The following is a 16988-nucleotide window of genomic DNA, read 5'->3' as shown; positions in this document are numbered from 1 at the left end:
GGATGAACGTGAAATCGAAGAGTTATTACAGAAGCTATTGGTACAGAAATTGAAGAATATGAGTGTACAGATAGCTGTCTGGAAACAAGCTTGAGAACCTCAGTTCATCTCTGATGTAGATTTGAACTTTCGAGGGTTAGTAAATGAATTGATAAGTTTCTGTATTTTTGTTCTGAATTTATCTGAGCTATGTCCAGAACGCTATGATTAACAAAATGTTACTGGAGAATAAGCTTTCAAATACTTGTAGTCGCCCTTATCAGATGCAATGGTGGAATGAAGAATTAAAGCAGAAAGCCACAGAAAATTCACAGTGAAAAATGTACACTCTAAATTTCGGAATTTTCTGAAATTTCCACTCTGAATTTTCTGTCGCTTTCTGCTTTAAATCTTCATTGCACCCTGGCATCTGATGAAGGAGACTTCACGTCTTTGAAGGCTTATGCCAGTAACATTTAGTTGATCATAGCCTGCTACCAAATCTTTGATAATTTTATATTTTAGATCAAGACTTCTTTTGTTCTCGGTTTGTTACTGATTTTAGCTTTGCTGTTAAGGACGTAAACCTTGTATCATTGCTGAATGTGTGGCATCATCCTCAAATGTTTACATCCCAAGCGTTTTCTTCAAAACGGCCAGTACGATTCATTTAATATTTGGAGTACAGGTTTCCGGGGATTTTCCTAATCATATATGGACAAGTTATGATGAAATACACAAAATTGTATTTTTGAGACATTAAAGACATTTCAGACATTTTTAAGACATAAGGAATTATCAAAATGTGATATATTCAAGTAAGCCAATTTTTTAGCTTTTTCAAACAGATGTTTCGTACGTTTTTGCAAGTATGAACATATAACGTAATCCACAATAAGTAAAACCTGTTTTGTCACTACTTTGTTCATATTGTTTGAAAACGATCTACAGTGTTTATAGGGATTTTCTTTTGTTTATGTTTTGATAGGAAGGTGTTAATTAGCGTTGGTGTTTTCCTCTGATAAACTTTACAAAGTGGCCATATGGCCACTTTGTAAAGTTTGTCAGAGGAAAACACCAACGGTGTTTATGTGCCCAATGGACACTAAATAATTGTATTTTACTAATTGAATTTTTGTGTATTTTTAAATAAAATAATTTTACTGAATATAAGTGGTCTGTTTTGTTATTTCCAGGCTTGAACACCCCATGAACGCGCAAAATTAAAGGTGTTCAACAAGTGCATATCATGTGTTCTAACCTTTAACACACTTATCGTTGAACGGCGTCCATGCGTTCAAAAAGTGTTACAGCCCTTTGAACGCGTAAATGCGTTCAATTTTTTGAACGCATTTCATGTGCAACGTGTGTTCAGATATGGAACACATGGTGTTCAATATAATGTCTGATGAACACGGAGTGTTCAAAATCTGCACACTTGTGTTAAAAAATTGAACATTGGTTGAACACGTAGTGTTAAATTTCTGAACGTCTAGACGCGTTCAAAAAGTGTTACAAAAAGGCGTTTAATTTGTGTTCTATCCTTTAACACTTAACTTTACAGTGTACCCATACAACGATGAATAGTGTGACTATTTACATGTAAATAACATTTCAGCCGCATAACCGTATCAACTTCTAGTAGGAGATTCTTGAGTCAACATCTTCTACGGAATGTAGGTATGCATCGAAATCTTGGAGTCAAATGCAGCTTAATCAGAAAATGAAAAGTTTAAAAGTCCTCCTCGTGTACTACTCAACTGAGCTATTCTCTTCGTATTAAAGGATCAAAATTATGGGTCACTGCACAAACTTTCAGAAAATTTGGTCAAATAAAAATATATATATATATATATATATATATATATAGGTGTTTCCGGTAACTCGACCAACCCTAAGAAAATCCGCCGACCTGGACATTTTGTTCGCATTTTCGAAATATTCCGAGTAAATTCTCTCTACCGTATTTGACAGGTCGCAGCAAACAAAAACAAAAAATATAAAAAATTCCTCCGACTCACCCTAATTTTCGGGAGCACATTACTGGAAACACATTTTTTTAAATTTAGCTTTACTTCATATTTACCTATGTTCGAAATTCAAAGCGACCGCCGGGTTCTGTTCTCGAGAAAACTCTAATTTTTAAAATTTTGAAAAAAAAAACCCAACATGATAAAAGCTTAATTTTCTGAGCAGGTTTCATATGAGCCTTAGACTAATCACTCTATGTTTCGATAGCTAGGAAATATTTCGAAAGTTTTGTTTCTCTGTACGTGGTATAACGAGGAAAATAAACTGAAACAATGATTGATAGAAAAATATAAAATCAAGACTGCCAAAGGTAGAATTTCACGACTCACGGTACAGCTGCACATGAAAGACACAATAGCTGTGACTTTGGATGATTTTTCATAACTTTCAATAACTCATATATGTTTTTTTATTCTTCTTCCTGGAATGTGTTCAAATGCAGACTATTAACCTTTCGAACACAATGCATTATTTACACTATGCGAGTGTTCTTGTTGACAAATAAATTATTGTCCGGACGAAAATTCATTTTTTTCCAACGATAACATCGGATAGTATATATACACAGGCTGTCTCCAAAGTTTCAACACTCTGCATGTATATCTACATGACTTTGGGAGTAGAGTAAGAAACTGTGTTTTGAAAACAGAGTAAAAGTGTTGAAAACTTTATATGCTACACCTCGAAAAACAGAAGACGGAAATTTGCAGAAAATATGCAAAAATGATGATGAAACCATAATGACAATTCCACATGATATTAATAGTCACATTTCAAGATTAACAATGCATTATTGTGCTTTTCGATAAATTGTTTGAATAAATTTCTACCTAGTGTCGCTGTTATTGCAGTATAATCACCGGTTCATAGCATTTCTTTATTCAAACATGGAGGTAGACCACACACACTACAACACAAATGGAGCATTTCACATAAACGTAACATGTTTTCGGTGTCGATGAGCACTTTGTTGATCGACACGAAACCCTGTCAACGTACTGTATATGTGTCTCATCAGCTGTGAACAGCTGCATGGAATAAAATTTCAACATCTCAACTGATCAACGGTAATGTGTGCAAAGATTCTGACCTATTTTAATTCCACGCCGAAGGGCAAGTCGACTTGTGAATTAATATTACACCTTGAGGAAAAAAGATTTCATTGCAATACTATTAATTGTCACACAATGATTATATTTGGTAAAGCGCCAATAACCTTATGAAACACAACGATCTGCTTGAACCCTTCAACTGGACAACTGCTAAATATGGATGTATCAAAGTATAAGTTACCACCTTTGGTCTGTTGTCTGGTAAACATGATCTGTTGCCATGGAAACAATGGGTCAATAGTTCACTTGATGTTTCTCTTTTGGCTCTAAGGTACGCCATGCTGAAATCACAACCTCAGTGCTACATGATGTTGACAAACTCATAAAACTGTGCTGAACAGTGAGTCAGTGCCATTATGACACGCAGTGGCACCGTCAGAACAATACGCCATTATAGATTGGGCGATGGTGCGATTTTGGAAAACGCCCAGCACTCTATTAGGTACTTGCAAGGTAACGTATTTATAAAGTCAGGTCAAATTTTCTCAAAGGTGATCTCGATTATTTATGAATAATGTCATAGTCACCACATATCTTCGTCAATAATCGTTTAGCACACCGCCTAGCAGGAAGTCGTGATTTTTGTTGCAATAGCTAGTACGTTCAGCCGACCTGCATACACTGATCAGTAATACGATACGATAGACCGTTTGAAACTTAAGCTAAATAAATTCATGTAACTGTACTCCCTCAGAAAATGAATGAAATATTGAATCATCGCGTATTAATAGCATAATTTGATCTATATTCGAACAGTTTCCCCAAGCAAGGACAATCCCTGTATTTATGAATATATTTCGAACTACAAACGATTTCGTAGAAACTGTCAAAATATACTTCTCTGTTGTTACCTAACATTTTTTTCACAAAATGAAAGGCTTTTTTTCCATGACTCAGTACAGACGAATAAAATACAATTCCGGTTTAATATACATGTCCTATAAGTTGTCTTGCCATTCTATTGTATGTGCCCCTCCCTGGCTCCCTTCTTCAAAGTTTCGTTCCTGTCCAATGTACTTTTTGTTGTGTACCCCGTTTGCTTTTTTTTTTAAACAATAAAAAAGAAAATAAAGTTCATATATAATTAGCGATTTAAAAAGTGCAACACTGCTGCATTTTAGTCACATAAGGGCCTTGGCAAAATATCGATTCAATGTATACGCTAACGATAAGTGATATCAGGCAACATGTTCACGTCCTTGTTTCTGAGTGTAATAGACAGCTTCTTCGGGCATTCACCTCTCATTGCTGTCCTTGACTATAATGTGTATTCTTTCAGAGTGTTTCAGACTTTGTCGTTGTTACAGATACTCACCGCGATCAGCAAGGAATTCCCATGCGCTCTTATTCAAAGCTGTTACACCGTCTGCCGAAGAGTATTCAATGACAAACGGAGATAGTGATTGTGTAGAATTTAGAATAAAAATTAAAAGTCTTGAAGACGAAGTCGAACAAAGTGACCAGGGTCCTCGACAAAGGACATCCAGCCTAACAATCACTCACTCTCGACGATTTATTCGTCGTCTAAAGAACCTCCATTGTCACACATAAATGAAGAGACAGACAGACAGACAGACAGACAGACAGACAGACAGACAGAGAGACAGACAGACAGACAGACAGACAGACCGACCGACAGACAGACAGAAACACGCGCAAAGATGCACGTAGAGTTACATTGACGGAAAAACAAAGGAGCGCTCAATCAAGCCATTCAGATAATTAAGTATTTGTAGTTTCTATATTTTGCACGCCAACCTTTCAAACAAAATATCTTGAATTAAAGATCAAAGTTGAAGCTAATTGTACATAGACATAATATAAGTACACACCTTATGTTACATCCCGACAGGCCAGGTTGTAGGCTGATTTCGACAAGGCGATAGCACTGCGCCAATCCCTGTCATAGTCAATTCACAAATGGCATAATGACTAGGATACTGTTCTTTACGCCATGTACAAATACAAACACGTCGTATTCAATTGTTCCCTGCAGACGGCACCTGGATGTTTCAGACACAATGACCGTCGCTTTTAATACGCAACAACTAATAAGCCCTAGACCAATTACATGTAACTATAAAAGCTAGAGAATTTAGTTTGGATAGACCCTCTATCTTCCCATGGCATTTGTAGTATTTCAGTAACAGGTGCAAAGTACAAAATGATAAGTTATATGACAGAATTTTCTCTGTATTTAATAAATTATTAAGACTCATCAAGACTTTATCACTGCTAAATTTAATGTTGAGCACATGTTTATGTGTGTGAACATTTGTAATACCTCCCATTTGAAGGGAGGGCGTCGTCGGATCTGCGCTCAAAGGTCATATGGGACCCATACGGCCAATGTAAACAATGTGTCCAGGGTATATGTCGGCGTTTGATGAAAGTTAAAACATGTTTGTCATAATGTAAATCGTAAACATTAAGTGTTTCAGCTATGTGTACGTGATGCATCTACATATCGAATCATGCATGAAATACATTGTTTGTAAACAAGAAAGTCGCACAGGCGCAGTTCTGACGACCCCCCCTCTTTAGTTGCATCCATTTAGCTGCAGTAATTGTAGCCAAAGGGCCGCACGAGGGCTTCTTTCGTGTCAGCTGTTTTAGCCCAAGGGCTACAATTATTGCAGCTACGATCCATTGACCCATCCTCCAGTCCATTAACTCATCGATCGATCTATTGATCAATCGATTCACCCATCCGACCAACAATCATCCATGCATGCATGCATGCATGCATGCATGCATCCATCTATCCATTGTTCATTCAGATACCATCCTCCTCAATCTTTGCGGAACCAATTAAACTGTTCTTCATCACTTTACTGCGTTTGTATCAACCATATTTCCGCGAAACCATTTCATCGCCTTCCTCACACATACTCCGCTATCACATTCTTCAAGCAAGCAGCTATCAGTATACCACATGTCAAGCAACAAATAATGTCCACCCATAAAAACGTTACACAAGGGCAACATCAAATAGAAGAAAAACACTTAAATAACACAAAGCTACATTTAGCAAGACGACACATACCAGAACATATCAACCGCCCTTTAAAAGTGACAGAAGATTATTTAAACAAAATAACGGTTATATTCCGACTATTGTCCAGCATAGTGTGTGCAATAATTGCACAAAGAATCAGTTTAGAAATTGCTTATTTTTCTCGCTTCCAGCGGAATTAAAGAACTTACTCCGAACGAATAATGTGTCGATTTAATCACTTTCAGCTACATTGACCTTGATTTCATTTTAAGGATCCGACTCACAAGCAGGAAGTTCACTATGATGTTGAGTGTTGTGCAAAATGAAGAGCGCCCGCAGACGATCACTGTATAAGTACGTTCCTCTAGACAGTCTGAAAAGTGATATCTTGTGTCATGATCAGAACATATTTCCGTGATGTTGAAGCACAAGTCTTACAGTTGAGGAAACATCTCACAAGGCATAAAGTTGAAAGCTGTTAAATCTCCATAAAAAAATCAACTTCGCTGGCCTTTGTAAATATTTTTGCGAAGCAGACATCACGAAACAACGTTAGATATTTGCGAAGACAATGCCATTGCCAAGTACATGTAAGGTCAGTGTAGGTACTGCAAATTTCTGGAATAAGTGACGAGAGATTATACCACAGTATCACCATTCTTGCTTCAATTCGTTGCTGTTACTACAAATAATTATAGGAGTAATTTAGAGTTAAGTGACAATTTTACAGAATGATGTAGCACAAACTTACCCATAATGGTGTTAAAGGGCTTGATGTCCATGTTCAATTAAGTGTTAGTGTTGGCTGATCACAAAGAATGTATGAATTCAGCTCAATGGTTTACTAGAATAAAGAATATTTATCTATCAGCGAATCGAATCCAAGATTCTTGCGGACATTATCAAATCGAACTTCGTTTGACGAAAATTCAAGTTGTCATGAACAGTTTTATGATGTCTCCATCGAACGATTGTTCACGATGTCAAGGAACAACTTTCTGAAGTTACGACGAGCGGAACTTCTCTATTTTATTTTGTTTTCCTTTTGACAAGCTTCAGTTGACAATTATCGATAGTAATTGACCATATGACATGTGCTTTACGGATGATCAAAGCCTATTCGTCGATCTGTCGAGATATTCAAATAAACGGTTTAAATGCATAACTTTTAACATCGTCCGCACACGGGTCGATAGTTTGACTACAGTCTCCCACAAGCTGCCCGGACAAAATACCTTGGCAAGCTAAGATGAACGTTTAAGGTAGTATGCGCCTCCACAGTGAGAGACTTAAAATTTTGCCCAAAATTTCCTGAACGAAACTTTCATCCATTCTCTTACCAAATCAACAATAAAAAACGGGGGTCACCGTTCAAAGTTTGGAACTAGCGCAATAAATTACCCATCACTTTTCGATCTCAAAATGGCTGCCACTCCTGTGTTAACTCTATTGGGGGTGATAAAACTTCGGATTTGCGAAAAATAAGACGGTGAAAGTTTTTCTTTCTCCAAGAGTTTTAAATGAGCCCCCATAAGTGGTAGATCAGAAAAGAATTGTAGAAATTTGAGAGTCCGACTATCTGTCCCCGAGGCGCGTTCTACCTTAATACCGGGCCATGAACGGTATAACGTATGTTCGCTTGCAGTTGATACCAATCTTATTAACTGTAGCGTACTCACAGATAAAATTCTCACGTGCTGCAGAGCATGGACGAGCACATTGATCAAAACATGTGTCTCTAACCAACATACCTGAATTGCTAGACAACGGTTGCCAATATTTCAATTACCGCACGTTTTTTTAAATAAATTTACGATGAGGGCTGTATTTCACTGCCGATACGGGGTAAAGGTCTTCTTAAGTCAGCTGGCTTTGTGAGGACGACGCCATATTTGACAAAGTCATTCGAACTTTTGAGTGGATGGTAATTGTGACAAAAAAGTAAGAAAATAGGGAATTTGTTTTTTGATGTTCGTGAATTTGATGAAGTGAAATGGGTGTCGTTGCATCTGCCGAGAAGACCAAAGATGAGATGGAGTCTATGGTACATAATACAGCGGTGACAACAATGCTCACCCGGGAAGACGATCAGAAAATACGTGAAGAATTTATCGAAATGGCCGACAGATTAGAGAACTGGTTTCGCCTGACCTCTGCAGCACGGTACGTCAGCGCCGAGTATTGGGAGAAACGAAGTAGATGGACGGCCTACATCACTGCCGCTGCAGTGACCATCACCGGTGCCAGTGGAGGGGGTCTCCTGTCAAGCACAGTGAGTGGTAACCCAAGAACGCGAGCAGTGGCTTTTGTAACGTTCAGTGCCGGCCTCGTGTTAACAGGTGTGGAAGCCTTCGATGCGACGCAACACAACCCGGAACGACTGAGTCACGAACACCAGAAAGCTGCCGCCAAGCTTAAAACGCTTCGGCGGAGAGTCGTTAAATGGAAGAGGACCCGCGTTCCAAATTATACCATTCCACTGCAGCAGTTAGACAAGGAGTATGAGGAGATCTTGGACGAAAGGCAACGCATCGAACTGGACAGCGTTCCTTGTGAAGCCTGGACACAGAGGGCTGCTCTGGATCTTTTACTCGAGAAAGATAAGGTTTTTCGAGAACTTGTGGAAGATGATGACATCAATTAATCATATTGACACTTTCATTGCTCATCAATTTAATCTTACAGGGCACTGCCTTGTTGCATTATCTAGCACAGGAAGTAGGAGTGAATATTTCTGAAGTGTTCGCCGTTGTTGACTTAGGGAACGAGCACAATTAACGGCGGGGGGGGGGGGGGCTGGAAGAGAAAATATGTGGTGCATATAATTTTTACAGGACCCCCTAACACCAGCAAAAATTTTAGTAGCCCCCAATCACCGGCAACAAAATTTTTGTGCCTCCCTCCCCAAAAAAGAAAGATTACATAAGTACAAAGTTGTACACATATATATAATCCTTATAACTTTTAATATATGCTTTAGTGAAAACAACATTCTTGCATTCTTGAAATAAATAATAAACAAATAAATATATAAATAATAAACAAACAAAATAACATATGTTCAAGCTTTACTACTTGTAACACCTAACAGGTACTTTTCAGTATTGTGTTGAGTTGATGTTCAGTTATTATGCTGTGTGTTGTGTGTTTAGTTTGAATACCCTGAAAACAAAATAGATTTGGAGGACATTTTTGACAGATTCCTGCACAACCCTAAAGATAATTGTTTTTATGAGCAAAATTCCATGTAACTTTCTCCCTTCAGTTTAATATAGTTTTAAATTAACCCTTTACTCAAAAGTCATCCGAACAAATGGTCACACAGGGGTCATGTACATATTACCCATGGTATATAGAATGAATGCATTGTCTTTTTAATTTCCAAAGTATGATACAGCAAAGAGTAAGAATTTTAGGACAATTTTGTCACTGAGAAGACTGAACTGAACTGCATAATTATTTTTGAGTCTGTTTGCTGGTATGCATGTTTAGCATTTCATATACCGGTATGTCTATGCTTTACTTCAACTGAGTATCTGTATGATGTTTTCAGATGTTGGGGAAAAATGTATAACATGACCATTGTGATTTCAATGCACTTTCCACAACCCAGTGTCTGCCTTTCTATGACTACCCAAGATATTCAATGTTACTCCACTGTAATGACAGTCTGCCATTGGAATAGTCCTTCATGGGCTAACTATGAAAGACCCATTAATGCCATTTTTTCTCCTTTTTTTCAGTATTTTTTTCCTGTGTGTCCACTACGTATTCTAGTTCTTCCTATAGCATGATGAAATAACCAGTTTCAATCTAGCCTCTGTATCATTACCAACCATTATTATTGTTGACAAATGAAGTCAATTTTCAATAATAATATTGCTCATTTTACACATAACAACTGCATTGTGAGGTTTAAGACTTGGTATTTCATCATGCTACAAGAAGTTTAACAAGGAACTCCAGCTTCAACAAGGAACAAAAATGCTGAAAAATATTCTCTGTCTGTCATGGTGTAAAAAATTTTGGTGGCCTACCCCTTACATTCCCTGGAATTTTCATGGCCCACCCCAAGAACATTCATTTTTTTTCGTGCCCCCCCCCATTTTCTCTTCCGCCCCCCTGCCATTAATTGTGCTCGGTCCCTTATTTCTTCGTTGACGTGCATTTTGTAGTACAAGTGCATATTCCTTGTGTTTATTTTTTAAATAGGATCAGTTTTATTTCCGTAGATGTTAAATATACAACTGATCATAAGTGACTTACAGATTTATAAATTCTGAAATAATTCTGTTTCTCTTGACATAGTTAACGGGACAGTAATATAATTCTTCAATCAATAATCTTATCAGTGCCACATTATCTTGTTTTAATATTCTTGCCTTGTACGCTGAAAACGTTGCCACCATAATTATCATGTTCAAAGCTTCAAACCTAGGTAGATCTAGAAAAAACAACCATATATAACATTTTTCCAGCATACGCTTAACTTATGTTCTGTTAAGGGCCTGAAAAATAGTTGCTCCAAATTGCTTTACTCGCGCACAATCAAAAAGAAAATGCTCACAGTCTTCAAAACAAATACCTCACACAGACATTGTAGAATGCTCCTAATACCGTTAAAATAAATTGAACCTGTGAGGTAGTTTGTCGTACATCAAAAGCAAGTTAAACTGAGCAATTTTTTTGATTGTCATGTTTTATTACCTTGCTTGGCCATATCAGATTCCAACTGACACGTAACCAATTCTATTTTCCAGAACTGTGCATATGATTTCTCTAAGCGTTTAGTCACAATATTTCAGTAAAAGTCTTTACAGGGGACGCATACGTCTACGCAGTTACCTTGGTGGTTCATTTAAAGTATAGGCCTTTGTCGATTTACCACTAATTTATTTCTCAGAATTCCCATACATTGCTTCCATTGTTATGAAATATCTTTCTTTTAAATTAGCTTTATTCAATGTATTGTCAAGTTTTTTTTTTCCTGTCAAGATGCTGAATAAAATGACCATTTATGAATAAATCAGCTATGTACATCAGAAAGGCATCAATCCACTTAATACGATTGGAACTAATTTGGGATAATTAAGTGGTGAAGTAATGTCGATTTAATCTGCAAATGTAACCTCATCTACTTTTCTTTTTAAGTTACACACTTGTTATATTAGTAATTTGTAATATTGCAACATTAAGCTGTAGAGCACCTAACACTTTTAGAAATTTAAAAAATATAAAGATCCAATTATCCCAAATTAGTTCAAATCGTGTTAAATGGCTGGTTCTTTACTGTGATGTTGTGCTTGCCCCAAACATTTTTGCTCGCCCACTTTATTTGGGTTTACGTCTATTTTACGCTCATTTATCACAATTTCACACCAATGCTTTCTATGTTTCATTTCCACTATTCCCAAGCCTCTTCACCCATCCGTATTTCAATGTCTTTATATAGTTGAATTTACATCCATTTCCGATTTCAACCCTCACCCCTCTCTCTTACACTACTACACTTTTCTAGTGTCTTAATCATAGACGCAATATAGGTAATTTTGGAAAAAGCAAGGATGCTCAAATCGTTATTTTCCCGAATAAAGACAAATATCTTTTCTTTTTATCCGTTCAGTAACGCCTCTATTTTTTCTAACTTGTTCCCCCAATATCGTGATCTCAACTATTTTTTATCATGACCAAAATATATTCCCGATGCTTTCACTGGCTGTTTAGGCCAGGGGTAAACTGAAAGATCTGTCGCTCTATACGCTCGTCGAGAGCGCCCTCGAGCGACGGATCTTTCAGAGTCTAGGCCTGGGGACTATAAGACCAATATTATTTTTTATCCAGGACCCGAATTTAAACCTTTCGTTTTGCCTCTATTTTGTTTTCACCCAGAGTACTTCCCATATTGATCAATGATATTGAGTACTGGAACAAACGATTACACATTTTCTATAATATAAACACTTGAGTATCATCTAGCTACTAATTGTGTAATTTTGATATTCTTGATTTTTCACTTTGAAACCTATATTTTCATCATTCCTAATCACATGTGCTGGTACTTCAGGGACGATTATGAACATTAAGACAGAGAGGGGACACTCCTCTGTTGTGTACCTCTTTATGGTGTAAAGAATGGCTGTGTAAATTGTCTTGATACAATTAATAAAAGAGTTTCCGAACCCAATTTTTTTAACGAGATGAACATGAACTTACACCACCGTGTCAAGGGCTATGTAGAAGTCCAGGAATAGAGTGGCCCCTCCCTTTTTCTGTTTCTCTGAGAAAAAGAGAATGAGAAAAATATTCGTTGTGTTTATAGAGTATTTGTTATCGTTCTACTTTCAATCATGTCGAAATGTGAAATTGTACAACTTGTCAACACAGCCTGTATATGTGTAATTTCAATGTAATTGTTGTAAACTGAACTGAAGTCCGAACTAGATTTCGCATGCCAATAATTAACTGTAACAATTCATATTGTATACTGTACTACGTGTTGCTAGGGTTAATACACTTGCGTACTCGGTATTTCAACACACTCTGGAAAGAAGGATAAAGATAGACTCTGCACTTGTACATCAAACGGAAATAATTACAAGTATATCAAGAATTCGAGATACTGCCTCTTCGAGTAAAACATTGTTGCCACTCATCTTTTTGTCTGTCACTCATTCTTATGTGTCGGTAGTAACCGTCCACTAGGTCAGTGTGTTTCGATATTCAATCAAAAAGACGTGTGTTGATACATTTGGTCTGATGATCACCTTTTTAAATGCAATGTAGTTTACCAACGTTTGCTACGTTCACTCTACAGGGTTTTGGTAGGGTCGTCCCTGGTTTTGAGAAAGACAATGTGAACGCGCCGTGTCAGCTAATAGTCTCTCTCCCCTCTACTGTCTATAATCAGCCCTGGATGGGCCTGAATTCTATACGAGGTCCATTTTATTGTAGATATTACAGCAAATCTATGTATAAGAGGCTTACGAGCCCTGCTGTCAAGGGATGGTTTTTGTAACGACGCTGACGGGCTTGACTCAGCCGGGGGTCGCTGCTAAATAACTCAAGTAAAGTTTTACACCGTCCTAGTATTCTTAACTGCGATAACTTCTGTTGTAACAGCCTATACTCAGGGTCGTTTAAGGAGTGATTGCTTCTTTGTTATGCGTTGATCTGTATAAAATCGCCATTCATAGAAAAGCGAATGAAATTGTCAGTGACACTTCACATCGTTACATTTGCATTTTGAGAAGATGCCATCTGGACGGCGATATACAGTACCGTTCGCCAAACTGAATAAAGACCTTTATCCGCATGAGACAGATCTCATTTTAATTTAAGGAGATGGGAACTTTACATATTTTTATATTTTAACCGCCCCCGGCAGTAGAAATTGACCAATGCCTAAAAGTGATACATGTTCAAGAATTGATTTAAGTAAATCTGCAAATCAACGGTACTAATTCATCCACGGCTATACTGATAGCAGAATAAAATCTATTCATCTAAACGTTTTAAACGAATTTCCCACATACCTGTAGTGTAGGTTGTTCGCTATGGCAACGATGAATATCCGACCAACAAGGGATGTCCGACCGTTGGTGGCGATAACAATGTCCGTGTACTCATTATTTTGCAGTTTTATCTTAGATTGAGTCAAGGCTGACTCTACTGCGGTGCATGCAATAAACACAACCGAGAAGACCTGAACAAGTTTCGGCTTCGTAATCCCTCTCTTAGATCCGATCTTGCGATACTGCTCGTTTCGTAAAAATTCGTACTTCCTTTACTCTACTTTGCGCCTCGAAAGTGAAAGACTTAAACTTTTACTTAAATTTTCCTCAGGGAATCTTTCAACCATTCTCTTTCAAAATCAAGAATAAAAATCGGGGGTCATCGTGCATATTTTGGTGCTAGGGATACAAATAACCAAAAATTTACCGATATTTGAAATTCCGCCTTCTCTGTTGAGAAAAATAAAATTTTCGAATTTCGAAAAACTAAGCCGACGAAAAGTTTTCTTACACCTAGAGCTTTAAAATGAATACCAACAAGTGGTGTGTCATAAACGAATTGTAAAAGTTTGAGAGTCCGAGATATACGCATAAGCAACGCCACATAAATCACAATCAAGAAAAGGAAAGTAGGTGTGGTTTCAGGGGGTGCCACACACCTAGGGTATCGTTACCATGCCCGTGCTGAAGACGCTGCTAGTGCGGAGTGCAGAGTAATCTATCAATATGCAGACTTTTGTACCTGTACAGTCACCCACAGGCACAGCAAAGTGAAACACATGCAAATAAAATGAACGTAGGTTGATGGGATAACTTATGGATATCAAGGCTTATGCGAAACACATGTAAAATGTTGACAGCTATTTAGTTGAAATTATATCATTTAATACAACTTCGTTAATTAAGGGTAATCATGTCAGGAGTGTCACGCCTACAGGCGCTCCTTAGCTGGGTAGTTTGCTAAATAGATCGATTTTCGGCTCGATCTATCGATCCCGCAGTCGATATGCCTGCCACTGCAATCTAAGTAGTAGTGGAGGGCATATCGACTACGAGATCGATAGATCGAGCCGAAAATCGATTTATTTAGCAGACTACCCAGCTAAGGAGCGCCTGTGGTCACGCCCTTCCCTCGAATCAGATGTTTGGCGTACGATGATATCAACGTGATACCTAGCGTTTCACGAATGGTCAAAGCTGATAAATCTCCTGAGGAATCTCTTATATAAACTTGCTATTGTTATATATTTTACAAAGTCGAATGTAGTACTTGTAACCCTTGATGCTTACTGACGCTACATTCCATTAGGCATCGTGAGATCGTTGAAAATAATGTATTGTGTGAATAATCACTAACGTCGTCAACAAGCTCAACCCTTTTAGAACAGCCTAATACTGTTTTGACAATCTTTAGTTTTTGCACAGTCCCTCTGGTTTTGGACACCTTTTACTTTCTTCCGGTATTTACGTAATCAAAGTAACAAAGCATTCCTTACCATATGGATTTAGAAACGATTTAAGTTGTATGTACACTTTCCAGACAAGGAGTAGAAAAAAGCTGGTAGAGGGATCAGAGAATAGACTTTGAGTTGTCTCCGTTGTAGCCCTGCGTACAGGTCAGTGTGTTCCCGGCGTTATACGGCCTCCACCACATCTGTGGTGGATGTGGTGGAGGCCGTATAACGCCGGGAACACACAGACCTGTACGCAGGGCTATCTCCGTTGATGCCCAGTAATAAAGGTCTCCAGTGCATAACCGACAGCTAGGTGTCATCTTCAGTCACTGAAACCGTCACGGTTCCCAGAACCAGTACCTCTCACTTATTGTCCGTGAAATGTCAGAGTGACAAATTGGCGGACTCTCCGAAGTTAACTGAAGCAGCACGGCTATATGATACTGAGATCTGGTAGAATCAATCAGCTACAAGAAAGGGAGATGTCAGAACCAGTCGGAGACCTACTCTAAAGTGATATTCATTGAGCATGCACTTGAACGGATGGAGGTGATGCAGCAGCAAGAGAGAGAAGAGCGGGTAGCGGTCATGGACGCTCTGGGGAGACAACTTCACAATATTAGCGAACTTCGTACCTGCTAGATACACGGGACGAGAGAGTGACAGCGCACAAAAATGGTTCAGGAAGTTTGAAATGTATGTGAACCTCGGACAAATTCGACCAGCCAACGTATCTATACGTACCTATCAACGTTTGCTCATGACTGATGAAGCAGTGCGTTGGTTCAACTCTCAACCAGCAGCAGTTTTAGAAAGTTGGAATGCTCTCAGAACTGTTTTTATTGTGTGTTTCACCCAACAAGCACGGAGGTTGTGTAATTATGGTGAATAAATTCGCAGCATTCGGCAGGGGCCCAACAAATCCATAGACACATTTGCAGGTCGTTTGAAAGACAAGTGCGACCGATATGGACGTAGCGGCGTAGAACTTTTAAGTGCTTTCCTCCCCGTATTGCGACCCAAGCTGAAGAAATTCGTCGCTGGAAGGGACCCCGAAGACCTAACGTCAGCCTTCGTATCCGCCAATGTCCAGGGATTAGTGGTTGAATTGCCCGATGAGGAAAGTTTGTCAACGTCAGAATTGACCAAAATCGTAATGATGCTGGCTGAACAGAAAAAGAAATATAGTGAACAAAGAGACATAAGTCGACAGCAGGCTGCAGCGACATATGCGGTGCAACAAGAAAACATGCACTATATATTCTAATTATGGGCAGAGACGGAACGGAAACTCAAATCAATACCAAGGTGGCAGAAATTTCAGGAACAATGGAACACAACAGACATTTACAAATCGTTGAGTTACTCCTATCGTGATTTGTCATACTTGTGGGGTCTTGGGCATATTAGTGCCTCTTGTCCAAGTAAGAATAACCGGCAAGGTGTTAGGATATGTCACCATTGCGGTCACCCTAGGCATATTGATCGTAATTGATTGGCGGGTAGGCGATTTTTTAAACATGGCTCAAAACTGTAAAAATCCATGCCTGTTTCAAAGTTAAAGGGAGGGCCCATACGACAAGTGTGAACACTGTATCCAAGAGCGATTGATGAACGTTAAAACATATTTGTGATAATGGGTATCGTAAAATTTAAATGCTGCAGCCATGTCGACTTGATGCATAACGATACTGTGCATGAAATACACTACTTGTAAACAGGAAAGCACAGGTGCTGTTCCGACAACCACCCCCGTTTTAAGCATTATAGTTTTCTTTTTGTAGCTTGAAGTGCAAGGCAAGACAGGTGTGTCAATATTGCCCCCTAAATATACGTTACATTAGCCATGTCGATACAAATCTGCAACCAAAGACAATTTATGACTTTTCGGTACTTAAATACG

Source organism: Ptychodera flava, chromosome 6, assembly GCF_041260155.1.
Source record: "Ptychodera flava strain L36383 chromosome 6, AS_Pfla_20210202, whole genome shotgun sequence".
Taxonomy (NCBI): domain Eukaryota; kingdom Metazoa; phylum Hemichordata; class Enteropneusta; family Ptychoderidae; genus Ptychodera; species Ptychodera flava.
The sequence above is the reverse complement of the archived record's forward strand: the minus strand, read 5'-3'. Positions refer to the sequence as shown.